This window comes from Anas platyrhynchos, chromosome 3 (genome assembly GCF_047663525.1).
Source record: "Anas platyrhynchos isolate ZD024472 breed Pekin duck chromosome 3, IASCAAS_PekinDuck_T2T, whole genome shotgun sequence".
Taxonomy (NCBI): Eukaryota; Metazoa; Chordata; class Aves; order Anseriformes; family Anatidae; genus Anas; species Anas platyrhynchos.
The window spans coordinates 94,305,474-94,323,817 of record NC_092589.1 but is presented as its reverse complement, the minus strand read 5'-3'; the positions used below and the strand labels follow the sequence as shown (position 1 = coordinate 94,323,817).

The window sequence follows — 18,344 nt, the reverse complement described above, 5'->3', positions numbered from 1 at the left end:
TAGAAAATCTCTTCAGGGTTTTTTACAACTTCTGGTGCATTAGCAGGTATTCCAAACCCTATGGCACTTGCAAAGTGTTTGTTTTTCACAGCTGTCATAATAAGTATTTGGCTCCTTGTACTCAGTTTCTCCCATTCATCTGTTGACTAAGAAAGTGTACATGTATTTTCTAATTTTGCCCATCTCAAACTTCCAAATGTTATATTTATTTGCTTTATTTTCTTAAATCAGTTGGCATGGTCAGCCAGAATGGTCAGAAAGACCATTACTCCTATGAAGAAGAGCTGAGAGAGCTGGGGATGTTCAGCCTGGAGAAGAGAAGGGAGACCTTGTTGTGGCCTTTCAGTACTTAAAGGGGTCTTTTAAAAAGGATAGGGAAAGACCCTTTACTAAGGTAGATAAAGATAGGACAAGGGGGAATGGTCTTAAACTAAAAGAGGATAGATTTAGATTAGACATTAGGAGGAAATTATTGCAAGGGTAGTGAAGCACTGGAACAGGCTGCCAAGAGAAGTTGTGGATGCCTCATCCCTGGAGGTGTTCAAGGCCAGGCTAGATGGAGACTTGGCCAACTTGATCTAGTGGGTGGCATCTCTGTCTATGGTAGGGGGGTTGGAGTTAGATGATCTTTAAGGTCCCTTCCAACCTGAGCCATTCTATTATTCTATGATTTTATGATTCTGTGATATGATACTCTGTGGATGTGTCCAAGCCCTGCCAGCACCACCAACCCTGACTGTCTCTGCCCACCCCATGGGGCTTTCCCCATGTTGTTGTTGGCCCAGGACCACTTGCCAGTCCCAGGACCATCAGCAGGGCCAGTCTGCAGCACCCCAATAGACTTGTCCTGCCTAGGCATGGGTCCCACCAAGCCAGGCCCACCTGCAGGCCCATGTCCTGAACTGGCTTTGGCCCAACCCGTCTCCCAGGGAGGTACCCAACACCTGGGGCTGAGGCTGCCCTGGTGCCTCCAGCTGCGCTGCTCCTTGCTGTGGTGGTAGGGCTGGGATGGGACCTGGTGCCAGGGCCAGCCCTGACAGTCCTGGGCAGCCCCAGTTGTTCCTGGCCCCATGAAGCTGCTGGCCCCTGCCTCCCTCTCAGAGTCTGCTCCTATGTGCAAAGCAACTTCATTCTTTACCAAGGCCATAACCAAACCCGGAACGCTGTCTTGGAATCTTAAGAAAAGAAATCTACAAGTTTTTAGGATCTGATTTTTACATCTAATCATTAACTCTCAACATCTTCAAAGGGGAATAGAAAATACATGTTTTTCCATATTCATAACTGCATTTCATACTTATCCACACTTAAAATAACATTTTAAACATTTTATTTTTTTAATTAACCATGTTTGTAGTTTGGTTTTAAAAGCTTCTTTTTGCATAGAGGACTAGAAACATTTTTCCTTTTACAAATTCAGTTTTCTGGAGTAAAACGCTAGGTGGCTAGTGTATAAGTTAGACAGCACTCACTCAGCAAGTTGTTTGCCAATTTCTAGTTCAGCACAGCATACAACTTCGCTGATTTAGAGATTATTGGTAACTTTGAAAAAGCTAGTGTTTGTATGGTATCTCTGTTGTTTAGTTATCTGTCTGGAATTGGCACTAAAACTCTCATTGCACATTTCTTAGTTCATTTCCAGCTATTAAAAAACAACCAGCATCCAGTGATGGATGTTCATTGTTTTGTGGCATAAAATAGCATTGTGGGTTAGAAGGTTGCTGAGCTGAACAGTGAGAACTGACTCAAACCATAGCACTGCAGAGGTTAGAAGCTGCTAGATGTCCACATCAACAAAAAGATTAAAAATACTAAGGATGATCAGACAGAAAGAAAAAATGACTAAAAAAATCTTCAGCAGAAGATATACATACCTTGTTCTCAGCTTTCATGTAGTGTTCCTGTAAGAACCAGAACTGGCTAGGGCAGAAACCTTGTGGGGCGGGGAGGTTGCTCTTTTCTTTAACAGAGTCTTGAAGAGAGAAGGTCAGAAGGACTGCATGACATGAGAAGGAGAAGCAATCAAAGAGGCACAGCAAGGAGGTGGGGGCTTGCAGTTAATACAGACGCTGACGGATTACTGGAAGGAGAAGAGAAGGGACAGAAAGGTTTCAGAAGTGATGGAGAGGATCAGAGGGGATTGTGCAGATTTTGCTGCATCTTGGAAATTCTTCAAGTCAGCTGAAGCTGAGTCTGCAAGTAGAGGTCCACAGGGCAAGGGTATATTATCCAAAAAGCAGCATGGTGTAAAATCACAAGGTTTTGTCAGATTTTAACTGACACAATTCCTTTGAGTATTTTTTACACAGTAGTGAAGCACGCTAGTTTATATTCGAAGAAGAAGAAGAAGAAGAAGAAGAAGAAGAAGAAGAAGAAAAAGAAGAAAAAGAAGAAGAGGAAGAAGAGGAAGAAGAGGAAGAAGAGGAAGAAGAGGAAGAAAAAGAAGAAAAGTGTCTTATTCGAATTTAAAAGCTATTCTGGTCTTCCAGGTTATCTCTGTAAGAAAACAGTCCATGCAGGGTTGCCTCAAACCTATGGGCTCCTATCACACCATCAGAGACAGGGGCAGCTCAGACAACTCAGAAAGGAGTTTCCTGGAGACCTGAGGTGAATATAGCTTTCATCTTGGCAAAAGCCAAGTCTGCTCTTTCAAGAGCACCCACAGACATGTCAGTGGGAGAATATCAATGATTTTCATCTTTATAAAAGTCAAGGGAGAGACCTGTTCAGGCACTGAAGCAGGCAGGAGAAAGGTGGATAATGTGGTAAACTCAAACTGAATTTCACAACACTTAACAAGACCAATGAAAGTGATGTCTAACTTAAAAACTGCTACCCGGAACATAAGTTTGAAAGCCATATTATTAATTGCAATCACCTCATTAAAAATCACTTGTAAGATATTGTCATAAATTGTTCCCCCTTAATGCTTTTTTTCTGAGAGAACACAGAAAGAAGTCATAAGGACTAAATGAGAAGACATTTTTTAGGCATCCACAAAACTAATTTTATAGTACGTTACTGAAATAATCTATGAAGCTTTGTTCTTCATAGTTAAGTGGACAAAGAGTGTTCCTAGACAGAAATGTTAAATTACATTCTTTGTGGTTCAAGAATAGCTAATTCTCATTTCCCTGTTGAAATACTAACTATTAAAATCTCAGGTGGAACGATCCTTTTTATTCTTTATGAATTCAGGCCGAGTGATAGATAACTTATTTAGAGGAATGCTAACACATTGTCTACAGAATTGGGAAATCATAATATATGAATTACAAGGAAATGAATTTGTGTAAAAATCATCATACCGAGTAGCACAAACATAATTATGCCCTATTTACAAAAGGGACTGGAGTACCTAATGTAGCAGTTCTGCCCAGAAACTTCAGTTCCTCACAGAACAACACTATCACTGAGGTTGGAAGAGATCTCTGGAGAATGTCTAGTCCAACCTGTCTCCTGCTCAGAGCAGGGTAAAGCGGAGCATGTTGCTAAGGGTCATGTCCAGTCAGATTTTGAATATGTCCAAGAGTAGAGACTCCATAGCCTCTCTGGGCAACTATTACAGTGTTCAGTCATCCTTACAATAAAAATATATTTTCTTATAGAATCATAGAATCATAGAATATCCTGAGTTGGAAGGGACCCTTAAGGATCATCAAGTCCAACTCTTGACACCGCACAGGTCTACCCAAGTTCAGACCATGTGACTAAGCGCACAGTCCAATCTCTTCTTAAATTCAGTCAGGTTCGGTGCAGTGACCACTTCCCTGGGGAGCCTGTTCCAGTGTGCAACCACTCTCTCTGTGAAGAACCCCCTCCTTATGTCAAGCCTAAACTTCCCCTGCCTCAGCTTAACCCCGTTCCCGCGGGTCCTGTCACTGGTGTTAATGGAGAAAAGGTCTCCTGCCTCTCGACACCCCCTTACGAGGAAGTTGTAGACTGCGATGAGGTCTCCCCTCAGCCTCCTCTTCTCCAGGCTGAACAGGCCCAGTGCCCTCAGCCATTCCTCGTACGTCTTCCCCTCCAGGCCTTTCACCATCTTCGTAGCCCTCCTCTGGACACTCTCCAACAGTTTCATGTCCTTTTTATACTGTGGTGCCCAGAACTGCACACAGTACTCGAGGTGAGGCCGCACCAGCGCAGAGTAGAGCGGGACAATCACCTCCCTCGACCTACTAGCGATGCCATGCTTGATGCACCCCAGGACACGGTTGGCCCTCCTGGCTGCCAGGGCACACTGCTGGCTCATATTCAACTTGCTGTCTTATGTTAAATGAAATCTCTGTATATGTTTATATATTCTACTTAAAGATTTATTTTTTTTAAAGGAACTCAGGCTACAGGAGACATTCCCTCTTGGCTTGCTTGCATGGCAAAATACATATTTCCCTCTTTACCATCAAAACCAGATGAAAACAAGAGTTGAGGGTGATAGACTCTTTGTGTTAGGTTTTCTTGTGTGTTGGATTTCATGACCGTGCAGAAGGCTGTCTTGATCGTGATATTCATTACCAGGGTTATATTTTGAGCAGGGAACTTGAGGAAATTTCCAGTATACAAACTGGGAGAATAAAGTTGGAAGGGTTTTCATTGGGATGCCAAGAGACACCCTGTGTCTTTGAGCCATTCTGGCCAGAAGTTTGGCTACCTCAGTCTAAAATATCTTGTGCAATTTCTATTGAAAATACCTATGGTGTATCTCTTCACTAGAAATTTCATTTCCATAGTGAAATTCCCAACTACAAACTGAAAATGTCTAGAACCTCCTTCTAGCTAAAGGTGATTGAAATATGCAAGGTCATCATTGATTTTCTCTGTATCTCAGATTTGCAAACAGAATAGATATTATTAGTGTAATCTTCCTGGTTCTTCAAACTCTTATTACCAGATTCTGTGTCTTAAACATATGTAAGCATATGTATGACTTTATATTTTGAATGGTGTCATCGGTATAAGATACAGTTGTATTTTGCAGAACTGGTAATTTAACTTGAGACAGTTGTTTTTTCAATATATATATTCCTGATCTTTCAATATTTACTTCACACAGAACTAATCCAATTTATTATAAGCATATAATTAAGTCCTACATTAAAAAAGGCAGTTTTGTACATTCAAAGCATGAAGGAAATGGCAAACCATTCAGGTTGGAATTTTTTTCAAGAGTTGCAGATAATGTTTTTCCCCATTATTTTGTAATGCATTCCTGAATGTGACTTTAATGACTCTTGCAAAGTATATTTCAAAATGAAAAAGAACAAGGCCAAAATCTGCCAAAGTTGTAGGAAGTACCCCTTCTGTCCCACCGTAAAAATTAGACAACTCCAATTTTGCAATTTACATCACTCTAATACATATCCATCCCTCTAAATATTCAAATAAATTGGACTGGAAAAGATTGGACCTCTATTTTTAAAAATATTTTTTAAACTTTGAAGAATTAATGGAATTATGCAATAATTAATTTAGTTTGGGCATTATTTTGTCTGCAGAGGAAACATCTTATTTTTATTGGAAAAAAGTGGTTTAATTCTATATGCTAGACTATTTCAGTTTGCAATATAAAATACTGCTTTAGGTGAATTCAGTACATCTTTGTGGGCTATTGCAACTTTAAATTAGGTCTTAAAGACCTAATAGCACTTATTACTTTAAGTAAACCTAATAAGATAAGGCTATTTCAGTGTAATTTTATTGTAAGTATATTAGTTGGTTATCCACAGCTGACAAGGACAAATGAGTTCTGCTCAGGGCACTGTTTCATCTGCATTGATCCATGCTAAAGAGACTAATATGAGTTCTGCTGGAATATGTTGTGGGCCTGAAAACTAAAAGTAAATATAAGATAAGGGGGTTAGCTAAGAACTGTAACCATTGCTATAGTTTAGACTTTTTAATAAAGTTGTGAGCCCTAGAAACAAACAAATACTAAAATGACTCATGGCTTGTCTCATAGAAAGGTTATATTTTTCTCCAATAAATGTGATTTTGTATCACAAGGTTCAGCATCTTGAAATGTCAGTAGCCAGTTTAGATGGAGAGATAACAAGCAAAAAGCATAAATTAATTTTGTTTCTTTAAGTCTGGCAGGAACAAGGAGAAACATTAGGAATAATTGATAGTGACAGGGTGAGAGAGATAAAAAGAGATGGACTGGGAAGTATTTAATGACTCTTTGTAGTATTACATCTGTCACACTTTTTGTGCTACATTAAAGTTTCATTATTTTCATATTTCTTGTGTTCATATTTTTCCATCCCCTTCTTCCTGCTAAATTTACCAAGTAATACAATGTAGATAATAGAGAGCTATTGCTGCAAATGTCATTGAATCTGTTACTGGAACTGAATAAAGTATCTCATGCATTCCTTTTCATAATACATTTTCAATTAGTGGCTTTGGAATTCTATACAATATACCCCCCTCCTTTTTTTTTTTTTTTTTCTAATAACGGTGTACAGCGCAGTGAGTTCTAAAAAGAAATGGTGAGCCTTTTATTATGCAGCTATTAATAACCTGAATCAATTTCATTTGGCCAAAGAAAATGATTGCACAAGTCTGTTTACTAAAGAAGTTTATTCCTCTAAGGGCTTGTCTTTTACAGGCTCTTAAAACAAATGGATTAACTTTGCTCGCTGAAAGATAACATATAATCTGTGGGATTCACATCTCCCTTGTTTCCATCTTCTTTCTTCCATCTCTATTCTTTTGCTATTTGCAGCCTACACATGTACCTCCAAGAACGGAAGAACATAACCTCTGTCCCAAGAAGCTTTAAAAACTTATGTATTGTTCATGGGTTTACAAGAGGCTTATCACCTCTGATTTTTCAGTCAGTCAAGATAGGTCAGGTAAGGTAAGGTAAGGTAAGGTAAGGTAAGGTAAGGTAAGGTAAGGTAAGGTAAGAGCATTGCTGCTCTTTAGCAGCAATGGCAAAAGACCATTTATGTCCCCATAGGTCTTTGTGGTCTCCAGCCCTCTGGTAATCTAATCCTAAAATCTTGGTCCTTCTGGGCCTCTCACAGGAGGCGTCTGTTCCCACCAATCACTATTAAGACTATGTCCATGTACCACAGCTACTTGCATCTTGTCCCCTACCATTTCAGTGACAGTGGTAAGCATCTGTTCTGTTTGGTATGAGGGCATAAGGGTGCACAGTGACACTGACTACTGACTACTGTCAGTGACTACTGACTACTGTCAGTGACAGCTAAGTGTTATCAATTGCCACACCTGCACAGAGAGGTGCAGGACTCTCCCATCTCCCCCCAAAATGTTATGGAAGCAAATGTGAGCTAAGAAACTGAGCTGGAAGGCAAGGTCTGGCTTGGGCTGGGCACTGGACCAGCCTAGTATCCCTTCTGTTGCACAAGCACTAGATTGCTTCAGATAATGATGCACACATGATCCTCAAAAGGCACTTAACCCCCCATTTCTTTTCTCAGGTAGTCCTGGAAAGCAGTGCAATCTAAAATGTTAAAAATTCTTGCTCTGACCATCAGCACAGCATGCAGTTTTATAAATTATTTGATGGAATTTTATTGTCCTGTGCAAATTCAAGACCTGATGCTGGATGTGTCGTTCCCTAACGACATATTAAGCTTAGGGATATGGTTTAGTCGGGACTGTTAGTGTTAGGTTAGAGGTTGGACTCGATGATCTTGAGGTCTCTTCCAACCTAGAAATTCTGTGTGTGATTCTATCTAGTCCTATAGCAATTATGGTTATCCACAGTCCTTCAATAGATCTTCAAAAGCCTTGGCAGAATATAACTGCTATAGTAGCCCTGAATCTTGATTTTAATTCTGCAGCTTGGACCACAACTATTTTTGTTGACCTTCAAGGCTTAGTGAAAAACTTATTCAGGTTTTTACCTGAAGAAGTCATTGTGAAGGATTTATAGAGCTTGTTCTATGGGGTATGTCTCAGTAGCATTTCTCAATATGTCAAATTTCTTTGTTATCTATGCTAAATGTGTGCTTGCAGATTTAATGATAGACAGACGTTCATAAAACTCACATTAAAAAAAAAAAAAGTTTAATCTGAGACATCATGTGCCAAGATTTGTGGCATATTGGTTCTGCCGGTAGTATTCTCTTCCTAGGTTGTAGTTGTTTTTGTAAGATTTTAAAATTTCTGAAGAAAATGTCTGTGCTTTCTAACAGTGTTTCTTTTAAATATCTTCTGATTATGGCAGGAGTTTTGAGACCCTAATAAGCTTCTATTCATTACTGGAGATACTGGTTATATTTTCTGGGAAAGCAGAAATTTGATTTATTAAGTAAATAACAATACATGTAGATTATGTATCCATCAGGATTTGCTGTGAAAATGGAATGCCTATTAATATGTGCAGCTATTAAATGGAACAATGTATTTCACTGTCAATAAGATCTACAATAACTCGGAATTCTTCATTCAGCTGAGATAAGTAGAAGGTTGAGTGAGCTAATAGCATTGGAGACAGAAACCCAGACCGATGCTCCCTGATAATTCTCTCTTTTTTTTTTTTTTTTTCCCCTCACTACTGAAGTAAAAAAAAAAAAAAAAAGGCTCTTTTCTTGTTGCTAATTATGAAGCATGACTCCTTCAATGATCAGCAATATCTCAAATATTTAATCTGGAGATGCCCTGACATGTGGAAGTACACCCTACTTTTAAGTACCTTTTGAACAGAGAATTGAAAGGAGCACCCAAAATGCATAAGAGCTGTACTAGTCATGTTCAGCCACAGAAGATACAGTAATCTTATTGGAAAATTGAGATATTGAAATGATGTTTTATTGAAACAAAGGGAAAAAAAAACAAGTGTGGTCTTTGTAATTTACAGCAGGCCTGGGTATATAAACCTGTCTGTTCAGAAGAGAGACATGTAGGAAACCTGTCCTTTGAAATCTATCTGTCGTCTTGACATTTGCTTTTTCTCCTCTTTTACTTTTCTGTTGATTCTTTCCATCTGTCTTTGGCTATCCTGTGCGACAAACATTGAAGATGCTGGCTCTAGAGAAAGATTTTTGAAGCAAAATGTTATTCTATAGACCGTATGTAGAGCTCTGTGTACACAGGGTGGGTAGAAGCACTGGTTCCTTACAGTCACATATGGGCATCATGTATAAAAGATTTTCACGTTGATTTTTTCTTTTCCTGAAGATTAACCTGCTGTATTTCTCTTGCATTTTTCTCCACAGTTCATCTTAGGTCAGATTGAAGATTAAAATCTCCTTCTCTCCACAAGCCTATCAGTTCCTCTGATTTTCAGTGATTATAATTTCATTTCTCTCAGTAATCATTTTTCAGTTAGCCTATTTTTAACAACTACAGATGGAAATAAAATGGATCTGAAGACGAGACATTCATTAGCAAGTAAGTATTCAGGGATTAGAAAAGTCTGTCTGATTCACAAAGCAGAAATGGCATTTAGTATAGAAGTCCTCTTCTAGACAAAATTAGCAAAGGCTGCAGTGAAGTTAAAGCCTGCTGGTCACAAAATTGGAAATTGGTTTCCTGGGGCTCTCTGTAAACTCTTCATTACTTTACTCAATCATGGTTCATTAGCAAGTTAACAGACAGAAGACCAGCACACGTTGGGATATGTTCAGAGCCAGCCCTTCCATCTCCTTGAACATCACTTAAAACTTGAATGTCACAGCAAATTAGATACGGCATCAAACTGCATCTTCTTGTCAGCTGTGGTATGGACAGCGCACAGATCATGGCTACTTAACCTCTTGATATTGTCAGGTGCTTTTTATCATGCATTTCAAGGAGTACCACATGGGTTTTAATTTAAACTGACTCTGATGGAACAAACAAAAGATCTCAAAAGACACATGAGAAAGAAACAAGTTAAAAAAAAAACTAGTTAAAGGTTTAATGTAAAATGGATTTAATGTCTCTTATTAACTGAAACCTAATTTGCTAGAAGAAAACATCTATTGGTGACATTATTGCAGTTAAACGGAGAGCTAAAAATAGTTGTTAGGTTTCTGGGAAATGTTCACATTTTAGCTACAATATAATTTTGAATTACAGCTGAGTGCCAATTATCTAGAACCCCACCTGAGTGCCTCAGTCTCCATTTCCTATTAACTACCATTGTGTTTCTCTGTGGTGTAACCTGATTTTCCAGAAAAAACATTTGCTCTGACTGGTTGAAGTCACTGAAATGAACTGTATAAAAATAATAGAGAATTAAAATACTTCTGTGCAGGTGTTTTTTGTATAATCTTTTCATGTTATAATTTTTATGAACTGTCATGAATTTTGAAAAGGAAAGGTAAGATGGCTATTAATTGAAGCAAACTGCTGGAAATTACCTGTGGAGTCCCTTTAATGCAATCCATTCATGGTTTGCAGGGTTAATGGGAATAACTAACGACACTATTGGTTTTGTCCCTTTGCAACAGGTGCAGATAATTGCAATGGCCTGTATTCAAACCATCTAATGATGATGTCTAACTTATGATTCAGACCATTTGCTAACCAGAGATGCCAGGCCCTTGTTCCCTATGCAGTTAAGGGAAGACAGTCATTGCAATGCTCCGGATAGGAAGAAGAGCTATTGCAATCATCTAATGGGAATGCTGTGACTACCTCTTTGGATTAACTCCATAACAGTGTGATTGCTCATTGCTCTCTTGAATGTCAGTGCTGCTGCATCTTATATGCTAAATTAGGCACCTATATTAGGTTATGTCAATATGGCTACACAGGTGTCCAAGCTGAATTTTCAGTTCTATCTTAAAAAACAGTTATGGCAAAAGGTTGACGTGCTCCAGACAGGGACTGACTACATCTAAAGTCCATTTGTGAGTAGCTTTGGCTTTTCTGGGGCCACCCAAGGGAGTTTTACTATTTGTTGTGAAAACCTAGGCTGGTGGCTGGGTGCTCTGTTGGCTCTGTCTGAGTAACAAACAGACAGACTTTTGGGCTTTCGAGAGTCTGGGGATCAGACTAGAACTAGGGATTGGACTCAAGTATGCATAGAGGCTTTGAAACACCCCAAAATTGTGGCCCTTTCGTCATTTGTATAGAGTCCTGGCCAGGACACACTACAGATTCTTCCCAAACTGGGGACTTGGATTGCCATTTTCTGGGAGTTAAGGCAGAGAACAAGTGTATGTCTGCATCTCTCTCTAGGGTGCACGAGGGGATGCAGGTGACATAAGTTTGAATGTTGATTCCTTCAGCTGATCCTTAACTTGCCTCTTCCTTGCCTTTCCTTGGCAGATCCTGTTGCTGTCACAGCTAGTGAACATATTGTGGTTCTATTGCCAGTGGTATGCCACTTCCAGATGACTGTTATTTATTATCACAGATTCAGTAAAATATGGCAAGCTGCAAGAAATTATGTTTCATACCTGGTGCCTAAGGGAACAACAAAATATTCTCATGCCATCATCTGTATGATTTTCACATAATGAATTTGTCAGTGTACACTTATGCTCATATCTTTATGGGGTTCTGACATCTGTTTGATGGATTATTACCTAATTTACTCTAAAGACAATTGACCTGCTGAGGGTTGGCCTTTTGTTATAAATGTTAACAAAACAATTAATCACTCTCTATCATATTACCAAGGCTTCAGTTGCTCACAAGTCTGACACAAAGAAGTTGCAACTATTGTAACACATAGAAATTAGAAAGATGGCATAAAATAAAACATGTTAGAAAGATGCATTGCTACAGCACTGAGTAGGAATCAGGTGGATGTTGACCTAGCTAAAATTTTGAAAATCTATCCTCTTATGTTGTCAGGTCTGATAGCTATTAACATGTTTTCACAACTATACACTTTGATACACGTTATTGGATAACCTATAGAAACTTAGGATAAGAGATAAGTTGTGGGAAACAGGGCAGATATCGGGACAGACATTTCAAGCTGTAGGCAGTCAGGTTGCTGGGAGGTCCCTGGCTGAGAAGCAGCAGCCAAAGAAGACATCAAGGAAACTAACAGGATACATGATAGAGAGGGGCGGGATACATTTAATAGGGCTGAATTTAGAAGTTCCTTTATACAGTGAATCCTTGCCTAATGTGTCTGAAAATCTCCTGTTTCATAAGTTCACTGATTAATTGTATGTACAGTTCTGTATTTTGGTTAATACTTTATTACGTGATGTAATTTTCAAACAACATTTTGAAAAGTGCTTGATTTAGGGATTATGAATATGTACACATAAATGACAATTTAAATATGTAGGTCTGAAAGTCATAGCTTTGTCTTTTTTTTTTTTTTTCCTCCAGTGAAATTTTTTTTCCTGCCTGTTGCGTTATTTTACTGGTTCAGTATAGCACTACTGTGAAAAAAGGACATTCATCTTAATCATGAATTAACTTTAATTAGATGAAAACTCAGATGGCAAGATGTCTACTGAGTTAATTTTGTTATTGGATCAGACTTAGAAATCCCATACAAGTTTGTCCTAAAATAGTGTGTAAGCACTTATTAGGCCCATATAAATGATTGTAACAAAAAATATTTTGTAATTGTATTTAGATAGGAATCCAGGAGCTGCTGCATTCTGTGTAGTATGGGCTACATTAGCCTGATAAGACTGCATCATCATTAAGATAGCCCTACATCAGCCCTATTAAGAGGCTTTATTTTGGATTGGATTTAATCTACTCACCTTGACTGTATGTCCTCATCACGGGTGTGATTTAAAATTGCCCAAAGCAAAAACACATGTTTAGATCATTATTTTTTCCACTCCCAGGAGGTGATGAAGTACATTTGCTGTGCACCTAGAGCAGAGGCTTCCAAAGAAGATCTTGTCTGTTAGCACTAAATCTTTTTTGTGAAGTAAACCAATCAATATGTTAATTGTGGATGGTGAGTCATAAGCAAATACTTCAATTCACATCTTACCATTGAACAGAGCCTTAGAGATACAGTAAGCTCTGATAGGCGTGGATTTCTCTCTATTTTCTGTATCAGTTTCAATGTTTTACTAGCTCGGTATCATAAATACTTCCCAGAATTTTTCCTGAATCTGGTTTTCTACCTGAGCATCTCCCAGGATTAACAGTACTGGAAGCTTCTTGAGTCCTCGCTTTTGAAAAACAAGGTAATAAATCAAACTTACACAGACAGCATGCCAATAATTACTGTAAAACTGATTAGAAATTACAGCTGACTTAAATATGCAGACTTCTGAATAGACATTTAAGTGAGGATATATTTGTACAAACTGTTAGAGATCCTGTAGCCCTTAAAATAATATGACCTGCTGTCCTCCTGGACAAGGTGCTCTAAATTAACTAATGCTAACACAGATTAATCTGTGTTACTAAAAACGTTGGATGCAGAATAGATATTCAGCTGATGAGTGAGTACTATCACTGCACTATAGTTATTTATTCCTGTGGGAAACAATCCTGTAATAAAACATTAAAATATTAAAGTCTGCTTGAGTAGGTGTTACCCTGGCATAGAGAGCAATGAATCTTCAGGCTGGTCACGTTTTACACTTTCCTCATCAGGGAAGTATTCTTGGTTTGGTAATAGTCAAATTGTTTACTGAATCTGAAAGAGCCTATTTATATTATGAAGTTTTAGACCTCAAGTCCAAGCTTTAGAATTCAGTATCAGTTTTATGGTCAATAATCCCTGAGGTTTTTATTTTGCAATTCACTAGCTTATGTCTTGTACAAATGAACAATTAAAGTCCTAATGGAAAATTCCATTTCTGTCCCTGTATTACTTAAAGCAATCAGTTACTCTGCAGCTCATTGCTTTTGCAAATGAAGGTGCTGAACATGAAAACAGGTGGCAAAATAAATCTTCTGCTGTATTAGAGAAAGTAGGTTGGATTTGTAGCTAAACTTGATGTGTGAGTGTGAAAGGCAGAGTAGCCCAATGCAGGATGAACAAGTATATAATGCTGTTCATAGAATTATATTCTGAGTAATGTAATTTTGTTTTCTGTCAGAGACCAACTCAGAAGGACACCAAAAATACAGACAACTTTGGAAAAGAAGTTCTTAAACATGTTCTTTGTCTGAGCAGAAATTATGCTAACCTACATATCGAGATTGCACATTACAGTTATAGATCCTGTCCTGACAGCTTATTAATATATACATCTACAGAAGTATTTCCAGACACAATTATTACCAAAGCATCATACTGAAGAACAGCTATCATTTGCTCACTAGATACCACAGTTCATGTAAATTAACTTCAGGACAGGACCCTCATAGCTGTAATGGGATTAATCAAGTTGTTCTTGCCAAAATTTTCTCAGAAGTGTGTGGCAAAACTAGGTCTGTCTTTATCCCTATTAAAATGGAGCTGCTAGCCCACTTTATATGACCGACTTCTTTGCCAACATTGTTGTTTCTTTAAGGTGTTAGCTGGGGGTTGCTATTTTACAGCCAACAGTCTCATGTAAATTCTCACAAAGAACCAACTCCAGTAAACTCAAAAGCAGCAGCATCTCATTGGGTGAAGCTGACAGCACCATCACTGTCTATCTATCTGCCATTAAACAGGGCATGAAAATATTCTCAGGAGAGTATTTACCTGTGTTCACATAGTTAATGCCTCTCAGTTAGAGAGAAGCCGAAACATTTATTTTTCCACATATTCTCTTCTGTCTCACAGTTACTTCTTTCATGTTGCTTTACTCTGAACTGATGGAAGGTGCTAGGCAGGATGATGGACGCAGTAGCTGAAAGGGGACAATGCTTCTCTGGTCTTCCAACAGGTTACATGCTCCCATCTCTCCCAGAACTAGGGCTGCTGCTTACATGTATTATACCTCAATGTGAGGCTATTCAGAAGACGGTTCACTTTTTTAGTTGCACTATTTAAATGCAGGTTCAGATTTCTACTACTGGGCCCAAAGCTCAGCAAGAGCTCCAGGTGGAGAGAGAGAAGGACAAGGAAGACAGCTTCTCTACTTGGAATTCTCCCCTTAGTGAATGGCCTTTTCTTCAGCCTCAGGTTCAGTTATTCAATTTGCTTGTGAAAGGGGAGCAATCTCTGCTCAAATTTAAAGCATATTGTTTTTAATCATTGATGACAAGTTTTCTTTGAAAGTAGAAGCTAGAGGAAAAAAAATGTACAGTGCATACATGGACAGCATGCTAGTCTGGGTTGTGACCCTGGCCTGGAGCTAATTCACAGCATAGATAATGTTCTTTACATGTGATTTAATCACCATACTAATCTATTTTTTAACATTTGGTTAGTTACTATATGCAATACATATATATTTACTTATGATGTATCTTATGAAACTGGTAAAAGTAAATATTAGTCGCAATATCTCTTGCTTTTCATAGTTGAAATAGTCTTTTGATATCATCTGCTGCAGCTGAAACATTAAATATAAAATAGTCGATATGTAAGTTATCATATAAAAGGACACATCAGTCTTATCTTAAACAAGACAGTAGAATTTTCAACATGTAATAAACAATTTGTCCTTTTGGAAACAATTTTAAAATAATTTGCTGAAAAATGTCATGGCAAGGACACAAACACTTTCTAGTCATTTTTTTAAGAGATGGCATTTCAACTGCTGTTTACTTAGTATGAGTGACTACTAAAATTTGAGAGGCAAGTTTTGAAGGGATTATAGAAAAGTTTTGTACTTATGTTGAAGAACCTGTTACTAGAGAAAAGGGAATGTGGCATAAACATGAAAAAAAAAAAGGATAGAAAAGGATATAAATCCCTTTGCTTGAAAAAAAGAGAATTTTTGTATGCGAAAAAAGTACACAGTCAAGCTTTGAAGTGTATTATGCAATTGGAAATAATGCCTTATGTAATGTTACTTCATAAAATTTAAACATATAGCTGCCACAGTGAAAGTTGCTTATGTATTACTATGGTGTGATGTTCTGTTTCCTGAGAGAATCTGAAAGTCAAATTTGTTCTAAAAAGATCTTAAACCATCAGCTTTGTTTACAGAAGCCTCTGCTGAATCTGTCCATGTTGCAGACTGCTTCCAGGGGTCTTGTTTCCGAATGAGTACAGGGGCTGGTTTACAGTGTGCTATATTTCTAATACTTGAAGGATAGGAATAAATCATGGGTCCCTCTTGAGGCATGTGTCCTGTATAATCAGACTTTGAATTTTTATTTGATGAATAATAACGTTGTGTGAAATACTCAGAAGAAAATCTAAAATCACTTGTAAATTAGCAGATTTCAACTATAAAGACAGCTCTGCTATCTATACTGAAAGGTCTGGCAAATTTAGCCTATGCAGATTTCTTCCTGAAATTTGGCAAAAATATGACATATAAGACTCAAACAGGTTTAATCATAAACTCAAAGCAAAACATATGAAATGTTATTCCATGCAAAGTGAAATTAAATTTCCTCATTTTTAATGTACTCTTGCACATCTTGATTGTCTGAATGTGTATGTTCACTTTTTAAGTAGTAGAAGTGCAGATACACAGTCAGGTTATTAAACAATTTAATTTTTAAATTATACAGAAAGGAAAAAATATATTGTCTTTAATGAGGAAACACACAAATGTATTTGCATAAAGCATTTTTTAAATTTAAATTTAAGGTAGGATCTGGGCTTAAGTAACTTCTTTGGTATGCTGTCATATATACTGCCTCATGAAAATAATGCATGAACATATGCATACTTACATTGACACCAGAAATTAACACTGTAGGAAAATTTTCTGGCTTCTTGTGGCTTGGTGTTGGTTTTCAATATGCTCTAAGTGTAGTCGTACACTGAGAGAAGTAGTGCTGTCATAAGCAACATGACATAAAAAGAAATGGAAATAAGAATGTTAATGAATTAAATATCTGAGACAGGAATTTGAAAAAGGAATTAAGAGCTGCTGTAGATACATCTTGCTGGCAATATAGGAACTCAATGCTGCAGCATGCTTTACACGAGGACAGCAGATGAAAACAGATGATGTGCAGCTTGTACCAACCCTGAGAAATTGTTTCCATATTGGTTCAAATATTGGTTTCTATGAAGTTACATCACAGACTGATATGACCTGTTGAGCATATACTCTGAAAGTATGAGTTATAAATATGTAAGCGTTAGACTCAACAGTATAATAACTTTGATCAATAGCTCTGGGCAGATATTATTGTGAAAGGACCTGAATGTGTCTGGGGAAGAAAGGAGATGTGGAAATTGTCTGTCTGCTTACCTTAGGACAGAGCACTTGGTAAAACTGTGAAAGTAGCGCTACGTTTATGAAATCTATGCCATTGCTTTTGCAATTTTCAATCTGCCTGTTCCCAAAGAAATAGCAAAAGTTAAGAGAGTACAGTAAATAAAATTGGACTGGATACATTTGTATCCCAAGCTTGTGAACAGTGAAAGATGAAATAATGTCCCCTGGGGCTTTACTCTGCTTAACAAAAGGACAAAAGGTACAAACAAGTATCAAGGCATTGTGCTTTTCAAACTACCTAAGACAGTCTTTAAGTTCTCAGATGTACAAAGTAACAGAAATAGCGTAACTTCCTGATTTGTAGTTTCTATAGAGATATAATTTCCTAAAATATCTTCTGAAATCTGTAAATGTTTTATTGAATAGGATATAGAAGATCTTATTGTGCTTTCTCATATCATAGGAAGTGTTAGTGCTATTATATATTTTTTCTTTTCTTTTCTTTTCTTTTCTTTTCTTTTCTTTTCTTTTCTTTTCTTTTCTTTTCTTTTCTTTTCTTTTCTTTTCTTTTCTTTTCTTTTCTTTTTTTTTTTTTAATATATTCTACAGGGTGTTTGTTTGCTGATGTATCAAAAGCTAGAGAGAATATATTTAGAATATTTGTAAAGTGACACTTAAGAAATATTAGAGATTAACTATGGTATTGCTGTGAATTAATGTTGAAGCTACATAAATTATTTGCTAAAAATTATTTTCAGAATGAAACTGCATTTTATATCTAGAAACATAAAATAGATTTAAAAGATTTAATGTGACTATCCATTTTTTCCCTTTAGATTGCTCTCATAATGCACAATAATTCAATTCTTGTTAATGACATTGTTTGTCCACAGTTGGCAAAATAAAAGATGTATTTGAATATACAAGGAAATACACATCACCATTTTCACATCACAGAGAAGACTGATTGTAGAGATAATCTTTACCTTGATTTATCTGCTGCTGATTAATGTGTCCTGATGTAAACAAGGAATAAGAGTGTTGCAATGGCTGAAGGCTTATTAAAAAACATGCATATCCTATTCAGATTTGAGGTAATTGGAAGAAAGCTGATCTTGAGCAGAAGTGACAAACATATTCATAAAAGAGTAATCATGGAATAAATCCAGAACAATTTTATAACTATGACTGGAAATATTTAGGCTTGCTGCCAAGAAATCA

At 37.3% G+C, this 18,344-nt stretch overlaps 1 long non-coding RNA gene across 1 annotated transcript in view; it reads left to right on the top strand.

Annotated features, from left to right (window-relative positions):
* The window catches only part of LOC140002029 (uncharacterized), an 83,875-nt gene that overhangs the window by 26,043 nt on the left and 39,488 nt on the right, over positions 1-18,344 (top strand). The gene's annotated exons all lie outside the window — the stretch shown is intronic.